At 41.3% G+C, this 24,887-nt stretch overlaps 1 protein-coding gene across 10 annotated transcripts in view; it reads left to right on the top strand.

The window, feature by feature from the left end:
- The window catches only part of Anks1b (ankyrin repeat and sterile alpha motif domain containing 1B), a 1,085,844-nt gene that overhangs the window by 716,034 nt on the left and 344,923 nt on the right, over positions 1-24,887 (top strand). The gene's annotated exons all lie outside the window — the stretch shown is intronic.

Below are 24,887 nucleotides of genomic sequence, written 5' to 3' on the forward strand. Positions count from 1 at the left end.
TCTTCAAGTACTGGCTGGCCACCTATTATTCATTCCTTACTGTGCTAGCTACTGGTAGTGACACTTCATGGACTAAGACCATTTCCATCCTCCAGGCATATAGCAAAGTTGGAAAGGTAGCAAAGGCCCCACCCACCCTCTGGCTGGTATGAGTTGATCACTGTGGAGCCCAGAATGCATTTCCCTTCAGATCTTCTTAATCTCACAACCTTAACCCTTTACAATAATCTACCATGCTGATTCAGTAGGAAAAGCTCATTGGAGTAGAAGACATGGGAACAGCAAGATGCTGTTCTTGAAGTGATTAGCTAGGTCTTCTGCCACTGTAGATATATAAGTCTCATCTTAGGAATGAACTTGCTTGCCCTAGGGAAAGAGTCAATGAAAAACATGCATATAAGCATATAGATATAGATATCCTAGGTCTTAAAGGTTAAGTTGGATGTCTCTACCTTTAAGATAATCTTTTAAAAGAAAAGAAAGCACAGTGTGTTATCATTTCTCTGTTTGCCTAGCACTTCTGCTAGCTAGCTAGCTCTGTTACCTGTCTGCTCAGGTCTCTCTGGGTCTTTTGGTGAATATCCTGTTTGTAGGAGTTCAGTTCTTTATTTCTGCCCTACAGCACAAGGGAACCAAGTTACAAGAACACTCCAGTCTGCAGCCAAATTCTGTCAGGCTCAGATTCAATATCAGGCTAACCCATTAGTTACTGCCTTCCACTGGACTCTTTGCAAATCACGATGTTTAGCTCAGCAAAGGGCATTTTTTGTTATAGTTATTCTCCAATTTTGTCTAGTATTTCAAAAAGGAACGTCAGGCATTCTTTCCATAGGAACAAATATTCCTGAAGATGGTCCTTGTGAAATTACAAGATGCCAAGTATATCTAGCCAACAATTTGTGCTTCCCTTACCAGTCGGAGGCAATGTGGTGGAGGTTCTTGGGTGATCATCTGGTATTCCAACTGGCTTCTATGAGCAGGACTATGTTACACTCCCAATCTCCTCACTTCCACAAGGTCACTGTTACCCAGGGTGTAGCTCCGAACATTCAAAAATAAGAAATGGCTTCTGGGGATTGGAGGCAGGAATAGTGAGACGCAATTGGTCTATGCGTGTTAATTAAATTCATATATGTCACTTTGTTAGCTATATTATTTATATTAATGTGAATTTATATTTATTGTGCATGTATTTCCATAGTCCAGGACTATTGTGCTTACTTCAGCTGCAGCATTCCTCCTTATGATGCTGTAGTCCAGGTAGAGAAGCATCACAGTGAACAGATATTTGTTTTTTGCTCTAACAATTTCTCAGAAGAGAGTTTGTTCTCCCCTGCCCCCCTGAAGCAGAAACCATAAAGGCGTAATATGATCCGGTTCACTCTTAGCTGGCTTATTTTTTTTCATTCATTCATTCATTCATTTATTTACTTTTCATCCCAATCATAACATCCCCTCCTTCCTCTCCTCCTAGTCCCTTCATCTTACCTCTCTTCCCTCTATCCCCTCTACCTTTCTCCTCAGAGAAGGGGAGGCCTCCCTTGGATATCCACCCACCTTGGCAAATCAAGTTAGAGCAGGACTAGGCACATCTCCTACTGAAGCTAGACAAGGCAGCCCAGCTAAAGAAAAGGGATCCAAAGGCAGGCAACAGAGTCAGAGACAGTCCCACAGGAAGACCCAGCTGCACATCTGTTACATATGTGTAGAAGTCATAGGTCTGACTCTACATAGTCATGTGTGCTCTCTGGGTGGTGGTTCAGTCTCTGTGAGCACCTATGGGTCCAGGTTAGTTGATTCTGTAGGTCTTCTTGACTTCTCTAGCTCCTTCAATCCTTTCTCTGCTTCTTCCACATTCCCTAGGCTCTATCTAGTGCTTGACTGTGGGTCTCTGCATCTGTTTCCATCAGCTGCTGGGTAAAGCCTTTCGGATGACAGTTATGCTAGGCCCCTGTCTGCAAGTATAACAGAGTATCATGAACAGTGTCCGGGGCAGGCTCCCTCTCATGGAATGGGTCTCAAGCTGGGTCACTCATTGGTTGGCCCTTCACACAATTTCTACTCCCAATTTATCCCTGCACATCTTGTAGGCAGGACATACTATGAGTGGAAGGTTTTATGGCTGGGTTAGTATCTCCATCCCTCCATTGGAAGTCTTGCCTGGTCACAGGAGGTGGCTATTTTAGGTTGCTAGGAGTTTTAGCTAAGGTCACCATCATAGGTTCCTGGGGAATTTTCACTGTCCTAGGTTTCTAGGTTTCTAGCTTGTCGCAGAGAGGACCCTCTACCAATTTCAGTTCTCATTCTCTCTCTCTCTCTCTCTCTCTCTCTCTCTCTCTCTCTCTCTCTCTCTCTCTCTCTCTCTCTCTCTCCCTTCATCCTTCCCACGTTTGATTCCCCCACCACCATTTCCATTGGCACCCCTTCCCTCCCCAGCTCCCTCCCTGCATCCACCCCTGAAGTCTGTTTCATTTCCTCTTCTCATTGAAATTCAAGCATCCTCCCTTGGTCCTTCTTTGTTACTTAGCTTCTTTGGGTCTGTGTCTTGTAGCATGGTTATCCTGTCCTTTATGGCTAATATCCACTTGTGGGTACCTACCATGTTTGTCTTATCTGAGTCTGGGCTACCTCGCTCTGGATGATCTTTTCTAGTTCCATTCATTTGGCTGCAAATTTCATGATATGTGTGTCTGTATGTGTGTTCATACATGATTGTTTTTAATAGCTGAGTAGTATTACACTGTGTAAATGTATCACTTTTTTTTTTATCCATTCTTTGGTTGAGGGGCATCTGGCTTATTTCCAGTTTGTGGCTATTACAAATAAAGCTGCTATGAGCATAGTTGAGCATATATTCTTGTGGTATGGTGGGGCATCTTTTGTCATTATCAAACTTTGATGTACATCTTATATAATTACCTGGACTCAGAACTTTTTAAATATTTTCTGTTAAGAAGAAATATAAAATATGATTTAGAAATATCCAATATCCATTGCTTTGGGCCACATCAATGTAGAAAGAAAAGAATCCTCTGTCCCTAGATTTTACCAATGAATTTGTAGCCTCTTGGTTACTTCCAGTGTTGTTTTTCTATTGCCTAATGGCATCTATGAACACTTTAAATCCAGGTCTTTTTTGGATATTTCTGAATTTCTCTTCTATTTATACCAGGATAAAGGCTGATGAGGAAGACATGGGCTTGGGCTATAGAGTCATTGTGTGTGTGTGTGTGTGTGTGTGTGTGTGTGTGTGTGTGTGTATGTGTGTGTGTATGTGTGTGTATGTGTGTGTATGTGTGTGTATATGTGTATGTGTGTTTGTGTGTGTATGTGTGTGTGTTTGTGTGTGTGTCTGTATGTCTCTGTATATCTATATGTATATGTGTGTCTGTGTATGTGTACATGCACATGTGTATGAACTTTGCTATAATGTTTGCTTTCTGACTCTAAAATCCAAAACTGTTCATACCCCACAAGGACTTACAAGCCAGAGATAGCACACATAAGAAAATAAACACACAAACAGATATTTCCCATGCTCAGAGAAGACAAAATGGGAAAAAATTTTGAACAGTTCTCATGTTCTTGATCTAGCATTTTAATTGCATGAAAGTTTTCAAATATATAAAACTAATTTTATGCTCAAAAGGCAGAGAGTGCAATATTTTCCTAGGTGGTCATTGGTTTCTTTTATCCACAAAGTACACCCAGGGCTTACTATCCAGATGTCTAAAGATTCAGATCTCAAAATGTTAAGGTTTGCAAACACAAACCCCACAAACACACATTAAACTAAAAAAGTCAGGTCCCATTTTAAAGAGTCTTGCATGAAGGGAGAGTGCAAGACTCTCCATAGGCACAGACAATTCTCTCTGAGTATCCACAGAACACTCACCGTCCCTCAGGCACCACACTCAAATTGGAGACAAAACCATAAACCAACTACTGCCATGGAGCTTAAAAATTAAGTAAGCAATCTTTAGCTTAGGGAGCAAAAACACCTCACTCAGTGAAGGGGCAGCAAGAAAGAATTCCAAGAAGCGGTGAAAAGATGCTAGCCAAGTCACAGCTAGATAAGGATAGTGGAGCAGGTAGAGAGAGGGGCAGGGTACAGTTATTGAGGAATCACTACTACACCTCAGGAGTAAGATGGGGCATAGTTTTTCAAGGCACCTCAGGTGATAGCCTGCAATTCAAGTAAACAAGTATCTATCTGATAGCTACTCTTATTACGCTCTACCACTCGCTATGCAAAGCATAGAACACGGTTCATAGCATGGATCTTTCTCTAAAAGCTGTATGAACTGAGAGGACATGCAAAACATATGGCCTGAGACAACATGAGAGCATGTGATCCTATGGAGCAGAGGGCAAGCTCCCCCGTACACAACGAGGTGAGAATGAAAAGCCATCAATCAGTATTGCTTTGGAATGGACACACAGATCCATGTTTGCAGAGTGGGCAAGACATAATCGCTGTGGTTTTTGCTGCTTAATGTCTTTCAGAAAATTAGAGCAGCAAGCATTTCTGCACATGGAACTTTACCACTTTCTACCTGCAACAAGTTCACAGATGCAAACCCATTTTGGGAGACAGGGTTTCTCTGTGCAGCCCCCTGGCTGTCCTAGAACTCACTCTGTAGACCAGACTGGCCTCAAACTCAGAAATCCTCCTGCCTCTGCCTCCCAAGTGCTGGAATTAAAGGTGTGCACCCCCACTGCCCAGCTGCAAAAACTTCTTAACAGACCTATCTACCCCAAGTCTTATTTCTTTACAAGTTCATCCTCCATTCCGCCACCAAGCTTCATCTTTTAAAGACATGCATCTGCTAATATCCTCTGCCTTGAAAGTTTGAGGATGGTCAGATTTCCTGCACAGAATTTCATCACCATGCCATTTGGTTCCTCTTGGAGTCTGCTTTCAAGAGTAGTTCCAGTTTCAACATCTCGCTCTTCTCTGTCTTGCATGCATGGAATCTACGCTTATAGATTTGCCTGTCTGAACCTTTGATCATGCCAAACCTTCTGCTTGGTAAACACTGACACACATTAGAAGACCACTCTCAGATATTAGAACTTCTATCCTACTGGGATATACGTATGTATGAGAATACTCCCCGCTGAGTTTCACACCTTCAGGAGACAAAGGTCATGTTTTGTTTGCTTGTGTTTTATTCTTTGAACTGCTAGCAAGTATGCATACATCAAGCATTACGTTAAAATCATTTACTGAATGATGTAAATATAGCCAGTCATTCCTGTCTGTGCTTCTAACTACTGGCCCTGCATGACTATAGGATCAACCCATTCATTATAGTAGCAGGTACTATGTACAGTGTATTGCCATTACTAGGACGCGTGCATCCAACATTCACTAGCCCTTAAGAGCTTTAATACCTTGTATGGGGATGATATGGGTCACAGAGAGAGAGAGGAAGAAAGAGAAAAGGAAAGAAACCCTGCTGCTTAACTGGCTGGTTGATTGTATCCCTTTCTTATTCTGGAAAGTATTTAAAATAATTTAAAAGATAACATAAACGACACCAAATAATTTCAAAGCATATATATATGTATCTATGTGTGTATATATATATATATATATGTATATATGTATATATATGTATATATGTATATATATACATATACATATACACACACACATATATATATACATATATATATACATATACATATACATATATATATATGAATGAAAGCAAAGGATGTCACTGGAGGTGAGCTATGAAAGGTCAGTAGAACTTTAGCTACATCACGAAGCAAAGTGGAGACCCAGGCAAGGGCAAAAGAAACGGAGATAGGCAGGGAAGTTCTTGGAGGAGTTCACGGCAGGTAACCTCAAACGACTCAAAATAGCAAGTGAGGAACCTTATGAGATTGAAGGCTATAAAGATAAGATTAGAGACTTAGGGAATTGTTGCTGGGGAATTTTTATGAGGAACTCCGGAGAAAAAGAAGTGTCATGAAAAATGTATTCCTTCAGTAGTCAGGTGATGGGAATCTGAAGAATATGCTCCCAGCTCCAGTCTCAGGGATGAAGATGGAGGTGCTGGGCTGGCCATGCCTGAGGAATTAATGCACGGATGGCAGAGGCAGCAGTAGCTTGGTACTGTGGGGCACAGCAGAGGATTCTACACTCATCTGTCCTAACGCTCCAAGGCGGATCTTTCCCCTCTACAGTTTGCCTTTTCCTCTGTGGAATCTGCAACTGTCCTTCTCTCCTGGTTCCTGACTGTCTGTATTCTGGCTCAAGTATCTCCTTAAGAGCAAATGATGAGAGGGAAGGGGTGGACGTGGGGGAGGAAGGGGGAGGGGATCCGAGACAGCAAAGGAAGAAGAGAGAGAGAAACCAAACCGATCCATCCCTAGACATCTTTACATTTCTTTATTCTCCTCTCTGACGGCTTAAGCAGTAAATTGCATTCACTACCTCTTTTCTTCTACTTTACAGCCTTTATTTTTTTCTATTTCAAATAGTATTTAATATAAAAAAATAGGAATAAAACATATATGGTATATAAGATATGAGATAAATTATTAAGACACAAAGATATTACAAGAACAAGATGAACTATAAAATTTTAGAATAGTTCTTATGTAAAATATTATTCAAACATTTAATATACTAGAACTGATGCTGTTGTTAATGTTTGAATAATATTATGCATGATTGTTTCTGATCTGGTTTTCTCCTCCCAATTTTCCTGGGAAGAACTGTGTTCTACACACAGAGCTTCACCAGCTGATCTGTATTACCAAAATCAAAGGACCTCTTCTGCTTTTTAAATTTTAACTTTCTACCTGTGACTGTTTCTTATTGGTATATAATATTTTGTGATTGGTCATGCTTCCCCCATGACCTATCTCATTCCTCCCCCGACCCCTGCTTACCCCTGCTTCTCAAATGGTCCTGCTTTTGCTTTCCTGTCTCTTTTTGATGTGCGTGTACAAGTTTAGTGCAGCTACTGGGTGTCTGTCGTAAGGGCCAGGTGATAACCAGAAGGCAATATTTCATTTCCCCTTCCTCTTTCACAGGCTTTCTACCCCGATCTTCTGTGACATGTCCTGAGCCACAGAGTGAGTAATTGGTAGAGATGTCTCATCTAGAGCCCAGCACTCAGGGCTCCCCTGTCCCCATACATCCATTCTGCTCTGACCACTGCCAGATGCCAAGAGAGGTTCCTCTAAGTCTCAGGGCTGCAGGAGTGACGTCAGCTGCTTAACTCCATCTCCATTTATCAGAGCATCACAGTAGAGTCCCTGAGAGGGCCTGCTAGCTCTCCAGCCAGAAGCTTTTAATCACGCTGGCAGAGGGTTCTTCTGCCACATTTACCACCTGGTTCATGCTCCCTCTTCATGAAAACCATTTCCTCTTGGCTCCTAAGACAGCGTACTCTCTTTCTCTCTCCCTTGGCTCATTTTCTCCTTTCCCTTTCCTCTGTCATGGAATTCCCCAGGTCTTTTTCTCCATAGGCCCTTCATTCATTCTATTTCAATGACAGCTACCAACCACCTAGATACTGGTCACCCACAAATTTACAGCTCCAACTTGAACCTCTCCTTAAACTTTAGCCTCCTCTAATTTCATGCTAAAATTTCCCACCAGTCCATAGCCACTGCCCAAGGAAGGCACGATATTCTTCCTTCACAGCTCCAAAAGCTCTGCCACCTTCTGTAGTCTGCGTCTCACCTGACCCCCTAACAGTCACAGCCACCGTTGACTCCTGCCTTCCACTCAAGCTAACCTTGAGCAGTAAGCAAATCTAGCCTGTTGTAACTGTTGCTGTTATTTTTATGTCACTATTCTGGCTGCAACTATCTAGACATCAGTGACTCCTGCATCATTTCTACAAGGGTTCTCTAAATGGGCCTCAATATCCAGCTTTATCCCTTCAAATTGCATTTCGAAGCACCACCAGGGTATATTCTCTAGACTGTGAATCCAGTTATCTCTTCCCTGCAGAAATGGCAAGCTGACTGCCAGAGCTACAGGGTACCTCTTATGTTCTGCTGATGTTTTAAAACAAAACAAAACAAAACAAAACAAAACAAAACAAAACAAAACAAAACAAAACAAAACAAACTTCACTGGCTCTCTTCCCTTCCCTCCCCTATCCCCTCCCCTCCCCTCCCCTTCTCTCCCCCTCTCCCTCCCTCTCTCTTTTCCCTCCCCTCCCTCCCCTCCCCTTCTCTCCCCCTCTCCCTCCCTCTCTCTTTTCCCTCCCCTCCCTCCCCCTCCCTTCCCCCCCCTCACTCACTCTCTGGTTTGATTAAGATTGTGGATTTTTAACTCTCAGGACACTCTTTCTTTTCTCAATGCCCTTTTGTCTGAACTGTAATTGATTCTCATGATGCTCTCTCCATTCTCTGAATTCTGATTAATTTGTACACATCACTTAGTAAGTATTATAGTCTCCCTGCCCAAAATGCCTTTCTTAATCGAGGCTGGTGTGCTTCAGGAATCTCTTCTCTGTACAGATAATCATTGATCTTGTTGCATGAAAAAGCAATCTATTAATGTGCTCGCCTTCTGCTCCTACCTCAGCTTTAGCCACTTCCATTGGCTTTGAGCTTCTTTAGGAGAGAGAATGTCTTCATTGCTTCTGAATTCTCAAGCTTCGCCAAGTCGATGTACCATGGTCTATACTAAATAAAGGTTGTGAACTGATGCAGTGAATGAATGAATGAATGAATGAATGAATGTGTGATGAAACTCCAACTTCAATGTCTCTCATCCTTATCATTTTTAATAAACTCTAGAAGCAAAACTGGAAGTTACATCTGTTTAGTTAATGGGCAGGGAAGAGCACCTCTGTTAGAGTTATATGACTCTCATGGTTTCCTTTTCTCCTTTTCTACCTATTTAAAAGGGTAAGGAAAAAGGTGCAGATCTCTAGTAATGAGTGGTGCTTGAATCAGTCCACCCAACCCGTGCTCCCTAACTAAGCTCAGACTACAAACAGAATTACAGAATGTCTCCCCGTGGCACAGTGGGCCAGAAACCAGGCAGTTCTGCAAAGCTTACACCTGGGAACATAGCCAGCTATATAATTTGCCAGTGTAAAATGAAACTATAGGACCCCTTATTCAAAAACAGAAGGGAGGGAGCCATTGGAACCCCTGTAAAGCTTTTTCTGTGGTCAGTATCTGGATTGCCATGGTAGTTCATTTATTTTATTTGCTGCTTAATCTTCTAAAAAAAATTAGAATTTTAACATGAAATTCACCACTTGTTTTTACATTGTGCAGTGCTACTTTCAAATGCAGACATTTAAATAAGCATCTAACTCTTATGTAATATCGCCAGAATTATAGTTATATTCTGGTTCTTATCCCAGGATGCCTTGATTTAGCCCAAAAAAGGAAGGGCAGAAACCTAGGAAGGTTAGAAGGAGGAAGGCCCCAGGCATGGAGAGTTGGCCTGGCAAACAAACTCAAACATCAGATACTTGTAGGGAGAATATAGCCCCTGAGGCACTTTGGACCGTGCCTCCTGATGCCAGGCCCAGGTGACAGCCTCCTCTGAACCCTACATCTTTCTGACAGATGCAGTACCTTGTGGGGGCAGGATCTGTGGAAGTCTCACCAAATATATCTCTTGCCCAGAAATGTATCACCCAAACCTAGAGCAGACAGGGAATCCATGTACTAAGATGATATCTGTGATTCTGGGTAGCACCCTGCTGCCAGTCTATCAGGTGCAAAGAGGGCCCAACACAAACCCTGTCTGGACCAATCCCCAGCTTTCTTCTGGGATGAAGAATGTAGCATTTTCATGACCTGGCATGCCTGCAGGAGAACAGGCAGAGTCCAAGGCACCAGAGAGCAGCAAAAAGGTTTCTGCTAGAATCATACTGGGGAAGTGCAGGAAGAGGAACCTCTCGTGGCATGAGATGGCGAGTCCCCAGACACACTCCATTGTCCCATCAGACTTCACTTACAAAACACAAGTTCAAAAGAAAAAAAAAAATAGGAAGAATTTCAAGGTAGTTATCACAGAGCATAAGCCCTAAGCGTGAGGCCCTGAGGGCCTGGGATTCCATGAAATACCCAACTAAATGCCTCACACAAGGCCACAAAGCAAGGTAAATGGCAGCGCTAGGAATAAGTCTACTTTTTTTCCCACCACACATGCTGCTTCTTTTAGAATAGACTATTTCTAGCAAAAACAACATGAAACTACAAGATTTACAGTGCTCTGCTTTTGAAAGGGAGGGAGGGAGGGAGAGAGGGAGAGGGGGAGGGGAGGAGGAGGGAGAGGGAGAGAGAGAGAAGGAGAGGGAGAGGGAGAAAGGGAGAGGGAGAGGGAGAGGGAGAGAGAGAGAGAGAGAGAAGAAAAGGAAAGCAGTTCCTGTGGGCATCCTTTATTTTTATCAATGTTACTTTATGGTGTATAAAGCAACTCATTGTATCACCATATTGCTAAAATGTTACCCCATTTTACAGATGGGGGAAACATTCGTGGATCCCGAGGACAGCTGTGCATGAGACCAAGACTGAATCCTTACCATTTTATTATTAATCCATAGTCCCTAGAATGAAATCATGGGGAATATGACAGTGAAGGCCACCAAGCTGGTAGAGCAAACCCCACCATCAGACCCCACTGAAACAATGGCATGTGAGTAACACTTGTCTCGACACCACAGGCAGCAGAGTTGGGAAGACTGTTCCAACATTTATGTCCCTGCAACCTAGGCAGCCACAGTAGCTCTGCCACTTCTTGGGTCATTTCCCTCAAGCTATGGCTTACCTCTGTGCTTCTGTCTTCTCTACAGTTGGGGTGATGGTGATAATATCTGTTTTATAAAATTGTTCTGATAATGGCAGTGCAGTTGACTCTCGGGGATTAACAGTTGTTGCCATATTATCAGCCGAATTTCAGTCGATGTGAATATTTTGGAGCCCCTCTCTCAAACTGACCAGCCATTTGAGGAAAGTGGCTCTCCCTACACCCCAAATAAGAAGAATCAATTAGTCTTTGAACAGTGTGAGTATATGAGTACTCATACACTAGAACCTCCAGATGTGTTTGGAAGGAACATCTGGTTCAACCCTCTTAATATTCAGTTGAGAAAAATTAAGACCTAAGGAAGTTGAATGATTTTTTTCCATGTTTATACAATTAGTTTTTTTTTTTCAAATAAGCCAGCACTCTTAATTTGGTGCCCATTTCTAAGAAATATTATTCTGTTAGATAAAACATAACCTCATTATTGCCTTTATTTTGAAATACTGATTTTTTTCATAATGTGGAATGATTATGAAGAACAGCAGATCCAGTATATTTTGAGTTGTTCTAATTAATCCTGATGATCATTATCGTTATTCCGTGAAAAATGATTTCAGTTCATTTGCTCTCCCTGTACACGTACATTGAAGAATATACTGGTATTATTCTCACAGTATGTTCTCTTTCTTCTGCCGGATAGGAAATATTTTTTGAGCCATATGGGATCCTAATTCTCTGAATGCTTTTAGATTATCAGATGTCTCAACTGACAGTCCTGGATAGAAATCAAATCATGAGAATTTGCAAAACTTGGGGGGAGAAAAAGATTGAGAACATGTTGGTGTTATGGTGTACCAGCAATTCCATTGTTATCTTTCCTTCAGTTAGAGGAGAAAAACCACACATCGGGCATCCTGCATATTGGAGTTTGCTGCTGGAGCTTTTCAATGCACACTCGTGTATGCCAGTGAGCCTTCAGCTGCATTCTGTTATGAGCCTATACTTCATGCTTGCACATCCATTCAATGAAGCATGTGTGCTATTTGGTTCTTAGACAACAAGAACTAAGGGAGAGGCAACAATAATGAATCACGTTCCTTTCTCCCAAAAAGCTTGCTGACCAGCAAAGGAGACAAGAAATCTAATACCCAGGAGAAAGAAACCAAGGATTCTGTAACTGGTTACCACTTCTTCAACCTAATCATGATGTGCCTATGTTTAAACAATGTATACTTTAAGTTAATATGAAGAATTTCATGATGGTTTAGATACCAGTTGAATATTATAGAACTTTTTCTCTAGCTCCAAGTCTAGTTTTTCCTTTTTTTGGAAAAAAAATTATTTATTTTATGTATGTGAGTATACTGTTGAACTCTTCAGACACACCAAAACAGGGCATCGGATCCCTCCCATTACAGATGGTTGTGAGTCACCATGTGGTTGCTGGGAATTGAACTCAGGACCTCTGGAAAAGCAATCAGTGCTCTTAACCACTGAGCCATCTCACCAGCTCATCCAAGTCTGTTTTGTGTTGGCCAAGAACTCTTGAACATGGAGTGTGTTCATGCCCTGGGGTGTGGTTGATATGCACAGTGACTCTCCATTGGAGAAGAATGATTCTATCTTTCCCAGAAAGTATCAACTGCAAGTAACGTCTTCCATTCTTTTGTTTGTTTGGTTGGTTTGGTTTTGTTTTTTAGAGAAAGATAGAGAACATGAAATTGGGTGTGGAGGATAGTGGGGAAGAGCTAGAAGGTGTTGGGGGAGAAGAAAAACTATGATCAAAATATATTAAATATAAATAAATAAATAAAATTAAAAAGAAAAATTAAACAAGGGAACCTTTGATGATATTTATTATAGGAAAGGGTTTCCTTCTTTTTCTTTCTCTAGACAGGTTGATTGATGCTAGGCAAGAAAGGGTATAAGATAAAACAAAGAGTACTCTATATGTTATAGACATACACTCTATATGGCGTGTGTGCCTTGAAGGGACCTTCCTTTTGTCTTCAGCCTTGAGTCAAAAGTGTGATCATTCAGTCCCTAAACAGTTCTAAGGGCTTTTCTTGTCTGTGACCTTACCTCACTGTTGTGATCACTGCTCTAGTAGATCACCCTGCTTTCTGTACTTTGCTGGGACACACCATCTCCTCACAATCAGTCGAGGGCTACAGGGTGAGCATTTTCCCACCACCACGTCTTAAAACTGAAATGAGTCAAGGCAAAGTTTTCATGAAGAAAAAATATTTTCTTTTTTTTTAATCCAAAAGACATCTCAGGAAAAATAGCTTAAATACCAAACCCAAAAATAAGTATAGGGAAAAGTCAGGAATATTCATTCCACCAGCCAACTCTTTCTAAAGTATCAGCACCATTTATCTCTCACCAAAGGTGTCCTGGATCACAAAGGATCTAAACATGCCCTTTGACATCTCAAGAGCTCAGGGCACAGCCACACCTAAGGCCAGCCTAACCTACCAGCAAATGTTCTTACTGTTTCTGCCTGATATGTATAATGTGTGAACATCTCAAGAGTGGGTTTTTTTCTTAGTCTATGCTTCATGTATTGTATTTACAGAACACAATGATTATGTAGAAATATGCTTCCAGCTGAGCTCTGACTTTCTACAACCTCTGGATACCTGCGGTGGCAATGCTCAAAGCTACTCCCAGATATATATAAAAAAAAATAAAAAATAAAACTACTTAGTGCACATGTGGTGACATTGTATCCAGTAATTGTTAACTGAAACTGGAATTGAAAGGAAAAGGCTCCCACAAAAGTCTTTGCATAAGATTTCATTATTTCAAGCCAAAATGAGATGAAACCATGAAAAGAAAAAAATCCAGTACACATACATACATACACATATAGACACATGCACACACTCATACACACATACTTACACACATATACATACATACACATACACACATACTTGCATACACACATACATATGCACACATATACACACACATACACACAAATATACACATACCTACACACACACACACATCCTTGATTCTGACAACTTTCTTTTTTTATTCTAACACCCCTTGTTTGCTGCGCTTGTGTTAATCTATCCCAGTCTGAATACAATAAAATAAGGCAAACAGTACGTACCCATTGCCTCCTTCTCACCTGTTGCATGCCATGATCCATGTTCCTATCATTATTTTTACCAACATATAAAACTGTCCAGAGAAACACAGATTTTTTTAAAAAACGGAGAGAGCTTATATATTCAAGAATCGTTACCTCTTCCACAGCCCAGGCTTGCCTGCTTGTAGACATCCAATGAAACTATTCACAATGAGCAGTCAGTGCTGTAATGGGCACTCTCTCTTCATGGGCCTCTCTCTGTTCTCGTCTGACTTACCCTGAGGACAGTCCTTAGTACATCCGCATCAGCACAGAAACTCACAGAAAGTGAGGTTCTTCCTTTTCCCAGTGGGTAGAACAGCCCGTGTACAAACACAGTTCCAAATAGGCTCAGAACTAGAGCAGAATCAGCTGTGAAGTAGGAGGTAGCAAGGGAGAAGGGACTCAAATAGTGCTCACCACAAGGTAGAAATAAAATTGCTAGGACCATCAAGTATGTATAGGCATAAACTTTTTGCAACCCACCTTTAATAAGGGTTCAACTTCTCCTCTAGTCCACCATCCAGCAGAGTTATTGGGAGAGAAAAGTTATTAAGATGTGGGAGAAGTGGAGCTGTGTAACAATAGTTCTTTGGGGTCAAGCTCAATCTTCTTTTGATCTACAGTTCAGTCCTGTAGCAAACACTAAATATGACTCAGTAGCTGAAGACCAGTCCTCTGGGAAGCCAGACACCAAACAGGAATTGACAGCTACAAACCAGTCCTTTAAACAGGCAGACACCACACAGGAACTGACAGCTATAGACCAGTCCTTTCAGCAGACAGACACTAGGCACAAACCCGAAGCTGTAGTTCAATCCTGAATAAACCACAAGGCTCACCAACCAGCCTGAGGTGAGGCCTTGGGAACCTCACTAGTAGTTCATGGGCAAGCTTCTCTCAATGTCAGCCTCATCACAGTGGAGCTCAACAATGCTATGTAAGGTGAACTAATACATGAGTGTTGTTGGCAAAGGAGAGGCAGTGGAAACCAAACCAAGGCTCAGTGTTCATCTCCCTCTGTCTGTGGAGGTCATATCTATACTTCTTCATCACAGGTCCTTACATGTGTTCGCTATATCAAAACACCCTTTCACCTGTGTCTGCTCCAGCAAAACATTCTTTCCCATGTCTGCTCCAGCAAAACATCCTTTTACCTGTGTGCCCCCTCAAGTATGAATGTTTTCTACCTAATTGTTGCTAAGTCTTTGCCCATAATTTGTCAATTTAGAATCTTTGTCAAATACCATTCTGATTACTATACATATATGCAATGTGTTTTGACCAAATTCACTTCCTAGTTCCTCCCCCATCCCTTCCCAGATTCCTCCCATCAGGTCTTCCTCCCAACTTCATGTCTTCCTTTATTGCTATCACTGAGTCCAGTCGATGATGGTAGCATGAACATGGTGTAAGACTTGCCCACTGGAGCACAGGCAACCTACCTGGGGCTGAATCCCTGAAGAAAACAGACTCTCCTTCCTTCAGCAGCCAATAGCTCTTCAGCTAATGTGGAGCCTCAGGAGCCCCTCCCCAGTCCATGCTGGTATTTTGTCTGGCTCGATCTTATGCAGGTCTTGTACAGGCAGCCAAAGCCACTATGAGTTCATGGGTGCAACAGGTCTGCCGTGTTCAGATAACACTGTTTTTCCAGAGTCCTCCACAATCTCCAGTTCTTACAATCTTCCCGTCTCCTCTTCCAGGATGATCCCTGAGCCATGGGTTGTGGGGTGGGGCATGATAAAAATGTTTCATTTAGGCTAAGCACTTCACAGTCTCTTCTCTGCAGTTTGACCAGTTGTGGGTGTCTATTTTAAGCTCTGTCCACAACAAAAAGAAGCTTCTCTGAGGAACGTTGAGAGCCACATTAATCTATGGGTATTAAGCTGAGTATTTAGGGAACAGAGCCATGTGATACTATATCCATTTAGCAACATAATGATAATAGGTTCTGCCCCTAGGGCCTATGACCTACTGTGATGTTTGTCTTTACCACCTGGCTTTTCCCATTGGTTCAAATGGAAACTTATATTTGCCATGGGAATTTGATTCCCCCAGAGAAACCAATCCACATTGTTCTCTGAAAGGTCAGCTTTTGTCTCTTTTCCTTTAGATAGTTGATGTTTGTAAGGCATGTTTCAATTCGGGTTGTTGAGTTCAATATGTCACCCCATTGCTTCATGTGTTCAGTACACCATGGCCAGATTATCTGATTCCAAGTTTGTTGATATCTTCCAATTCTTCTTATTATAGTTTAATTATAATTGAAGTTATTGAGTATGACAAATCCCTGCATCACTCAGGCCTTTTCCTGCTTTCTACTCCAAAGTCTCTTCTTCATTGAGTAGACTTCTGTCTGTTCCTACGTATTTGGCACTGTTCCCACCCTGGTGCCTTTGTGCCTACTGTTGCTTCTGTCAGTGATGTACTTCTAATGGCTCTTCTCACCCATTCCTCAGTCCTTCTAATCATTTAAAATGCTTACTCAAGCTTTCCTGCCCAGTCTTTCCAACACAGGTCCTCTGTGTTCAGTCTTGTTTTATCCCAGTACTCTATTAAGTTCCTTTAGAGCAGCTCGGCTTTCTGTGTGAGCTTGAACACATCATCAGATTATTTGTGCATTACATTTTTACATTTTTGTAAGAAGGTTAATTGTAACAACTTTCAAAGTTGTTAGGGACAATAAAAAGGCAGAGTGCCAATCAGTGGTGGCACACGCCTTTAATCCCAGCACTTGGGAGGCAGAGGCAGGTGGATTTCTGAGTTCGAGGCCAGCCTGGTCTACAGAGTGAGTTCAGGACAGCCAGGGCTACACAGAGAAACCCTGTCTCAAAAAAAAAAAAAAAAAAAAAAAAAAAAAAAAAAAAAAAAAAAAAGGCAGAGTGCTTAATGACATATAGTAAACATTAGAGTGCTAATTCACAACTTGCATGTTTTTATTCAATTATTTTCCTGTTTTATCCATTAGACTTTAACTTCTAATGGAAAAGGATCTTGTCTCTCATAGAAGAGTGTCCTGAAAACCCTGGGAACATGCCTGACACAGAAGAATTGCTCAAAAACTGAGTTGAATAAATTTGTGTTGACTAAATGAATGACTGCCCATTCTTGCTCTCTTGACATCTCTAGATTGGACTCTTGGTTCATCCTCAGCTTTCTATGACTTCATCCCCAAGGCTATCCAACTAAAAGCATGGTGTCAACTTAAGTTTCAATTGATGTATTTTTCCCCAGCAACCATATTTCCCGCAATACCACCTTTACACTTCAGAACAACTCATTTCTCCTCCTGCCTGTTTCCCTCCCTCCCTATCCTTCCTCGTCCTTTCATCCTGAATTTCTTTAAAATGTATCTGAACATATTTCTGTGTCAGAAAACCCCATCACCTTTGAATCTGGAGATGTGTATTTCCTGGGGACTGCCATCTCTGTGAGTTAATGAGTAAGTTATTAATGATTAGATTATCAACATTAGGAGCACACAATTGTCCATCCTCATGGTCACACTTCCCTTGGCTTAGATCACCCTTCGTGGAGTCCATAACTCACACCCTTTTTTTCTAGATTCTTAACCTAGTAACAAGCAACACAACCTCCTTGACTTTCTCCCAGATGCACCCCACCTTCCTTCATTCCAACACACTGTCCTTCTTCATTCTGGCTGGGAAGCGACCTAAAGGAGTCATGCAGACATGCCCCTGACCTGAAAACTTCTCCTCATCTGAACAGTTAAACTTCTGACAAGGGTTTACACACACAAGAGCTGGAGCCCTCATATCCACCTGTTGCCAAACTGATGCTCCAACATCCTGTGTGGACCCTGTTCAATTTCTGTAGTACTTTAGCCACAAGGACCCTCAGTCACATTTACTAAGTGGCTTGGCTTTGGATGATAATAATATGAAAGAACTAACTACTTGATCTTTCAGGGGGTATGTAATTTATCAGAAGTGTGTTAAAGAATATATAAAGAATAATATGGGAATTAATCCTGAACAATGTTACACATCTGTTGACTGAAGAAAACACCTGTTCCTAGACACCTGGTTCTCTTTCAGTAGAAAGTGAGGTCCTATCTTAGAGTCTGATAGAATAAAACACAGATCACAGATTCATCAGATGCTGTGCAAACTTTGAATGGTTTTGCATGCCCAAGACTATTCCCTCATCTATAAAATGAGGGTAATGCCAACTAGCTTACAAGATTCTTACAAGATTTATAATTGAATGGGCAATGTAGCGAATACCATGAACATGAACATCAGCTCTTAGTATTCCTCCACACCACTAGCCAAAGGAGTGTGTAAGAGGAGCCCGCTGGAAATATCAAAGCATTGTGTTCCTCCCCAAGCAAGAGCAGAATGTCCACACTAAGCTAGATGTTGCCCACCTTTCTCTTGAGAGGCACCAGGAAATAAATGTTCAGCATATTTGATAGAAGAATAAAACTCAGTACCTGCCAAGATTATGTACAGCCTACTCAAGGAAAAAAAATTAACTTCACAGCTTGTAATTGGAAAAGGACATGGGACAGCTGCTAACTGTTTTCCTTTCTCTGCTTTTGGCTTGTTCTTCTAATAGCTCGCCTTTAACACTCTGCATTGCAATGAGAGCAGAACAAGTAGATCTGGGGTGTCCTCTCCAACCCCAACCCCACAGTCAGACTCGGCATCGGGAAAGACCGTTTAAAGTATCTAATATCCCAGCAACCCCTTTGGGATGGTGTAAAACCAGCTAGACACCATGCTGCAAAAGAGAAGTTAACGCGCCATGCTTAGTTAGGGAACACTTAAGCCAGAAAAGCCTACAGGTCCCTGCCAGCCTGATTCCATGATTCAGTGAACAGAAAGGACCAGAGTGCGGGGGAGGGATGGGTCAGACAGCTTTCTAAATGATCTTCCACAGAGAGGGAGTCAGCTGCTTAAATGCCATGAAGCCAGACATCAAATACACTGGGGCACCTACTTTTATGTAATTTCATATGCCTCCTAAGTAAAATATATAAATGGCTTAAGCCAGGGCATGTTTTGTTTTGTTAAGCTGAATCTTTCCTTGCCTGCCTTAGTCACAGCGGAGGTGAGATGAGGTTAAGAATGAGACCAATTCACTGCCTGCTGTACGGGGAGGATGACTATCTGGGGTAATTTATGAGAACTGTGCCTCAGCTCCAAGTTAAGTAGGGTTGCTAGAAGAAAGAAATGCGAGAACATGCGTAAAGCGATCGGGATGGTGCCTAGCTAGCACATAGAAAGAATTCAGTAAAGTATGTAGTTTAGCTTGCCTCAACTACCACTTGTATAAGCGTTGAAGGAATCCAGTTCCTATTGATTAGATGGGTAACATCTTTGAAGCTGTCTTTTGAAGTGTTTTGTGTAGCTGGGTTTTCATCAACCCTGAAGAGGCAAGGGACTGGGAAATAGATGAAATGATCTTTCCTGTAGGTGAATCTGAGCCTGGATGAGAATGGGGTGTGGAGGACTCTCCCAGGGCAGTCTGTCTGTACCGTCTTTCTGTGTTTATGCATGTAACTGGAAAAAAAGTAAGACCACTCAGATAAATTTTGTTCACATCAACTTTTCTTCTTACCTCAAGAAGCTGTGAACTGGCGGCTTTCAAAGTGAAGACTAGGGGCTGGAGAGATGGCCCAGCAGTAAGAGCACTGTCTGTTCTTCCAGAGGTCCTGAGTTCAATCGCCAGCAATCACATGGTGGCTCACAACCATCTGTAATGGAATCTCTTGTGATCCTGAGCTGATCATAGACATGTGGGAAGGGTTATGATTATGTGTTGCCTATAACGTCTTAATTTTCTACTTTATCTATTGGATTAAACATAAAGTCTTCGTGGCATGCCAGGCAGGTGTCATCTTTCATATATGATATCTGGAGAATAAAATTCTAATTCCAGCTTCAAACAAAATTTTCACATGACCTTAAATCCCAGAAAACTTTTCATAAGCTAAAAGTATAGGTAGTCAGTTAAGCATATATAGAAATTCTGCGGCAATCAAGAGAGTACGTTATGGAGGCCTAAGATAGAGAGGCTTTGAAAGGGCTGCAAATGCTTCTAATGCTGTTCCTTTAGCATAAGTTAGAGAATTACACATGGAGGGAGCATGGAGGCTGCATGGTGGGGCAGCAGGTGAAACACTTGCCACAGAGGCCTGGCGACAGACACCGAGTTTCATCTCCACAACCCACAGTGAATGGAAAGTAACTCCTGAAAGTTGCCCCTGACCTCCACATGTGTGTCATGGCACACACAAGCACACATCACACACACTCACACCACTATACATCATCATCATCACCATCATAATAATAATACATAAAAATTGGAGCACACTCATCATATATGAGCATGAAATCTGTCACTTATGGCAATAGCTACTATCACAATCACTCAGAAAAGCCATGCACTGTATTTCTCTATAAACTGACACCAAGTTGGCTCAAAGCTGTAAGGAAAGAAGCTAAGATGTAGCATTTTATTCGAAGAAATATGATGTACACTGCTCTCTCCTCTAGTTGGGTTGTTGTCACCATAGATCCTCCCACCCCGCAAGCAAAACAATCAGAAAGCACTTCATTTCCTGTTAAGAAGAGAAATATTTGCATTTTAATTCATGAAAGGTGCAAGACCATAACATTTCTTTGCTGTAACATTTCTGTATGCTGTAAAGAAATAAAATACGTATGCTTTTCCAGTGGAAGTTTGTGAGAGATCAATGTTGTTGCACCGTATATGTACCCTGTCTTAAATATCCCATTGAAGTAAGGCCACACAAAATGTGAGAAGAATCTGACTGACCCAGTTATAAAGCAGACGCCATTTTCCCCCACCAACATTATCTCTCGATGTCTTCATCTTGAACCTGCCTGAAAAGAATAGAAACATTTCCTACCCCAGCGTGCATTAAAGAAGCCAGCCTTCCTGGGGTCCTCAAAGGTGGTTCCCCAGCACTTGATTTAATACGGAATGTGAAGTCAAAGATTCTAAATGAATGCAATATGTATCAAAGTTATGAAACCGCACGAACGAACTTCTCATGCTGTTCTGAGAGCTGGGGCCATCAGTGCGGACATCCCTGAGATATGATTTCAATAAATAGTTGTTGTATCTCTAATGGGCCATTAAGCACGAAACGCAACTACTCATTTCTGGTTGGTCATCTCAGTGGTCTATCTGAGCTGAAAACCTCCATACAGAACAGTCTCCCCATGGTCAGAGAAGCTTTGGCTTCAGCTACCGTGCATAGGATATTAGGTGACTTCTCTTCATTCTGTGATTTAGGAAGGTAATAAAGAGCCCCGGATCTGTCAGTTCTCATCAGGAAAAGGGCAGCAGCTGGAAAAACACCCCCTTTGATCGTGCTAATAAGTTGTTTAGTTACTGACTAGCAAATCCACTTTCTCTATGATTGCTTTCTCTATGATTGCCCCAAAACCACCTGTGCGATGTTCGGTGCTGCACTCAATAGCTTGTCTGTCTCGTCTGCACTTGTCATTCCATGGCACAGCTTTCTAACATCATCATGAACTAACACCACCCCAAGTGTGACAACTTCATAATTAATTGTGACCACAAAAATATTGGGAGGTAATTTGCTGAAGACACTATACTTAATATCCACGGACTATGACCAAATGGTATATAGCTAACTACATCCCGAGAATGATGAATATGTTTTACTCCTGGTCTCGTTTGCCCCATCTATGTGATTTGACTATGGTTTCACTGTCAGTAAGTTAGAGAAAACCTGACTAACAGAACTTGCTTCAGTGACAGACATGCTGGAAATCGGGTATTATCCAATACTGCAGTCACCAGCCAAGTTAGCCAGAAAGTTCTTGGGGTCAGGGTCGAAAAGAACCAACTGGATTTGGCAAGGAGGGGTCAGTCTTAACATTTGGTAGAGAAGTCTATGGTGCTCCTGCTCATTATGGGGGCGGAAAAGAATGGTGTCATGGGATGGTGAAGAGAGGGAATGTACTGGACTAGGAGGTTTAAGCAGAGGACTAGCAAGGAGCTCTGCTCACCAAACCAGTGATCGAGCGGTGATATGCAACCTGGATGAAGGAATGCAGAGCTAGGTTTATATTCAGCTTTTGTTAGGGGAAAAGAGTTAAGTTAAGCTGAAATTCTCTGTGTTAACAAATACAAGCAATAGAGTGAGCGTACACTGTGAGCTCCTTGGGCACAATGGGAATGCCTGTGGTCTGGACAGTGTAACTGTTACCCAAATGTAAAAGCAAATCATGAGAGTTGTAAAATCTTACTTTACTCTAAAAAGCTGTAAGAATTCATAGCACTACAAAGAAGGTATCCTGATAGCTAAGATTGCTCTGTCAAAAACAAGCAAACAAACAAGCAAACATTTTTTGAACTTCTTGGTAGTCATTTCTTTTTTTTTTTAAGATTTATTTATTTATTTATTTATTATATTTAAGTACACTGTAGCTGACCCTCAGACACTCCAGAAGAGGGCACCAGATCTCGTTACGGATGGTTGTGAGCCACCATGTGGTTGCTGGGATTTGAACTCTGGACCTCTGGAAGAGCAGTCGGGTGCTCTTACCCACTGAGCCATCTCACCAGCCCTTGGTAGTCATTTCTTAAAGCCAACTTTAGGTAGGTTCTAGATTCTAAAACACTAAAATGACATTTCAAAATACACACTCTATATTTATATATAATGATACCTATCAAAAGTTAAACATGGCTGAAATCATATTTTAATACATATTGATTAGTCTGCTTCATTTTGCAGGTAAGAGCCAAGAAATCTAAAAAAATATTATATAAAACTTAACTAGGTTTGCCTAACCGTACTCCAAATAGGTTCAAGCCACCTTACATTTTAAGCAAAAGAAAAATTGAAGATATATCAGGATATTGGGGGAGAGAGGTTATTCTTTGAATTATAGAAACAAGGAAAAGAAAACATTTTCTTTTTATTAGTATTTTTCATGACACAAAATAATTGTACATATTTGCCACTCACAGTATGATGTTTCTATTAGTGTGTACATTTGTCTAGCGAACAAAGAAGAATAATTGGCAAAATGAAAAATTCTAATAGTATGCCTCATTAGGGACATTGAGTCCTTTTCTTTGTATTTTCCAATTCATAAGGTACATTCTTATTGTTAGTATTACAATTCTCAACTTTCCATGTACTTTTAAAAGTATTTTGTGAGTATCCTATATGCTAGAAAATCTGACCCAAAGCATAGAAGGTTACTGTGTATTTAACACTCTTAAAATCTCAGACTTCTGTACAACTGTTCCAAAAGTCTCCTCCCTTATTGAAAATAGAAAGGACAGTATATGAATGCTGTCAAGGAAAGACAGTGGACTTTTGGGACTTAATTGTTGAAACCATCAAATTATTCAAATATTGCTGCCAAATTTTTAGGATTAACTGTAGACCATAGGCCCTACAAACCATAAAATCTTAATGATATGCTTGCTGATATACAAAGAAACTAGACCCCACATTTTGTGTGAGCTGAATGTATGGACTGGTAGTTCAGTCCATGGAAATCATGACAGTGGTCTAGCATGTTAGTGGCCAGTGTTGTGATTGTTGTTCTAATGTCCTCAAAGATGAAAAGTCAGACCGAGCTTCATATATTCCACTCAAGTTCCTTGAGTCTGTTTCTAGAAGCGATAATGACTTCTCAAAATGAAGTCGTTTCTATGCTCAGCCAGGCTCTATCGAGTGCACGTGGTGGTTTCTTAAGAGCAGTATTTCCTGTGGCACAGGGCCAAGACTGGCTTTACTTGCTTTTCATTAGCCTTTCCATTATCATGCTGCTATACACCGGGATCACTCTACCTCCGCAGAGATGGCTGGCTTAAGCATTGACACATCACTATGAGTAGGTGGACCACTTTTGTTCCATGAATGCCCATCTTAAATCCCTAACCGTGATACTGTTCAGATGGCTTTAATCTGCTAACAACAGTCAATTATCCATTTGTAACATAGTCTGATATTAGACTGTTTACATCATCTCTTCTACCCTTCCTCAGTTCCTATCTGGGGGAAAGAACTATCTGGGAAAACATCTAGCCCATCTCCTGCCCCCACTCTGAGTTTCCCATCTCTTCGTTCTGCAGGTCTGACCTTCAACTAAAACTGCTTGATGGTTTTCCATAGTTTTCTGCCTTCCATACAGATTACCTAAGCCAGGCCCATCCCATCCCTAAAACAACCATAACACCCTCTTAATGGTCTGCTGGACCCCAGGACTGCCCTTTCTAGTTTATTTTCTGTCACTCTGAGCCTCTCTAAGTACCTGGTTTTCTCCATGTTTTTCTGTCATTTCTCATGCTATGTATTTATAGGATGAAAGTTGGCCATTCAGACAAACAGCAATGCAAACTCTTGAATTTCCACCCAACCCTCAAGTCTTCAATCTTATATTTTTGTTTTAATGGAGTATAATCCCTGTGCTTGTGTATGGAGCATGTATGTGATACATGTATATAGTGGATAATGACCAAATTTGATTAATTAACATTTCATCTTCTTAAATATCATCCCCACAATTTATAAAATATTATATTCTTATAATAATTTTAGAATCTATAAAACTGTTATAGAATATAGCTAGTCTACTGTGTGATGCAACATTTTAATGAATTTCTCCCAGCTATCCCTTCATCCAATCTCCCAGCTACTTTTCATAGCCTTACAACCTCTTTTCTACTTCTGGCTTCTACCAATGAGTGAGAAAATGTGGTTGCCTTAGTTCATTTAGAATATTCAAGTCTTCAATCTAAAGTGAAACTCTATCCTGTGAACCCTGAAAGCCCGGAGCCCTTTAAGAGGCACCAAATGAGCAGTCTCTACTTTTCTGTTTCAAACACTGATCAGGGGCTTAAAATACTCACTTGAGAGGCATTTGGGAGTAGACTGCTCCTTGCAGAATGGGAGTTTCATTCAGCCTTTTCATCTTGTAGGGAGGGAAACTGAGGCCCGGTGGT

Source organism: Mus caroli, unplaced genomic scaffold, assembly GCF_978045245.1.
Source record: "Mus caroli unplaced genomic scaffold, Mus_caroli_1 scaffold_9, whole genome shotgun sequence".
Lineage (NCBI taxonomy): Eukaryota > Metazoa > Chordata > Mammalia > Rodentia > Muridae > Mus > Mus caroli.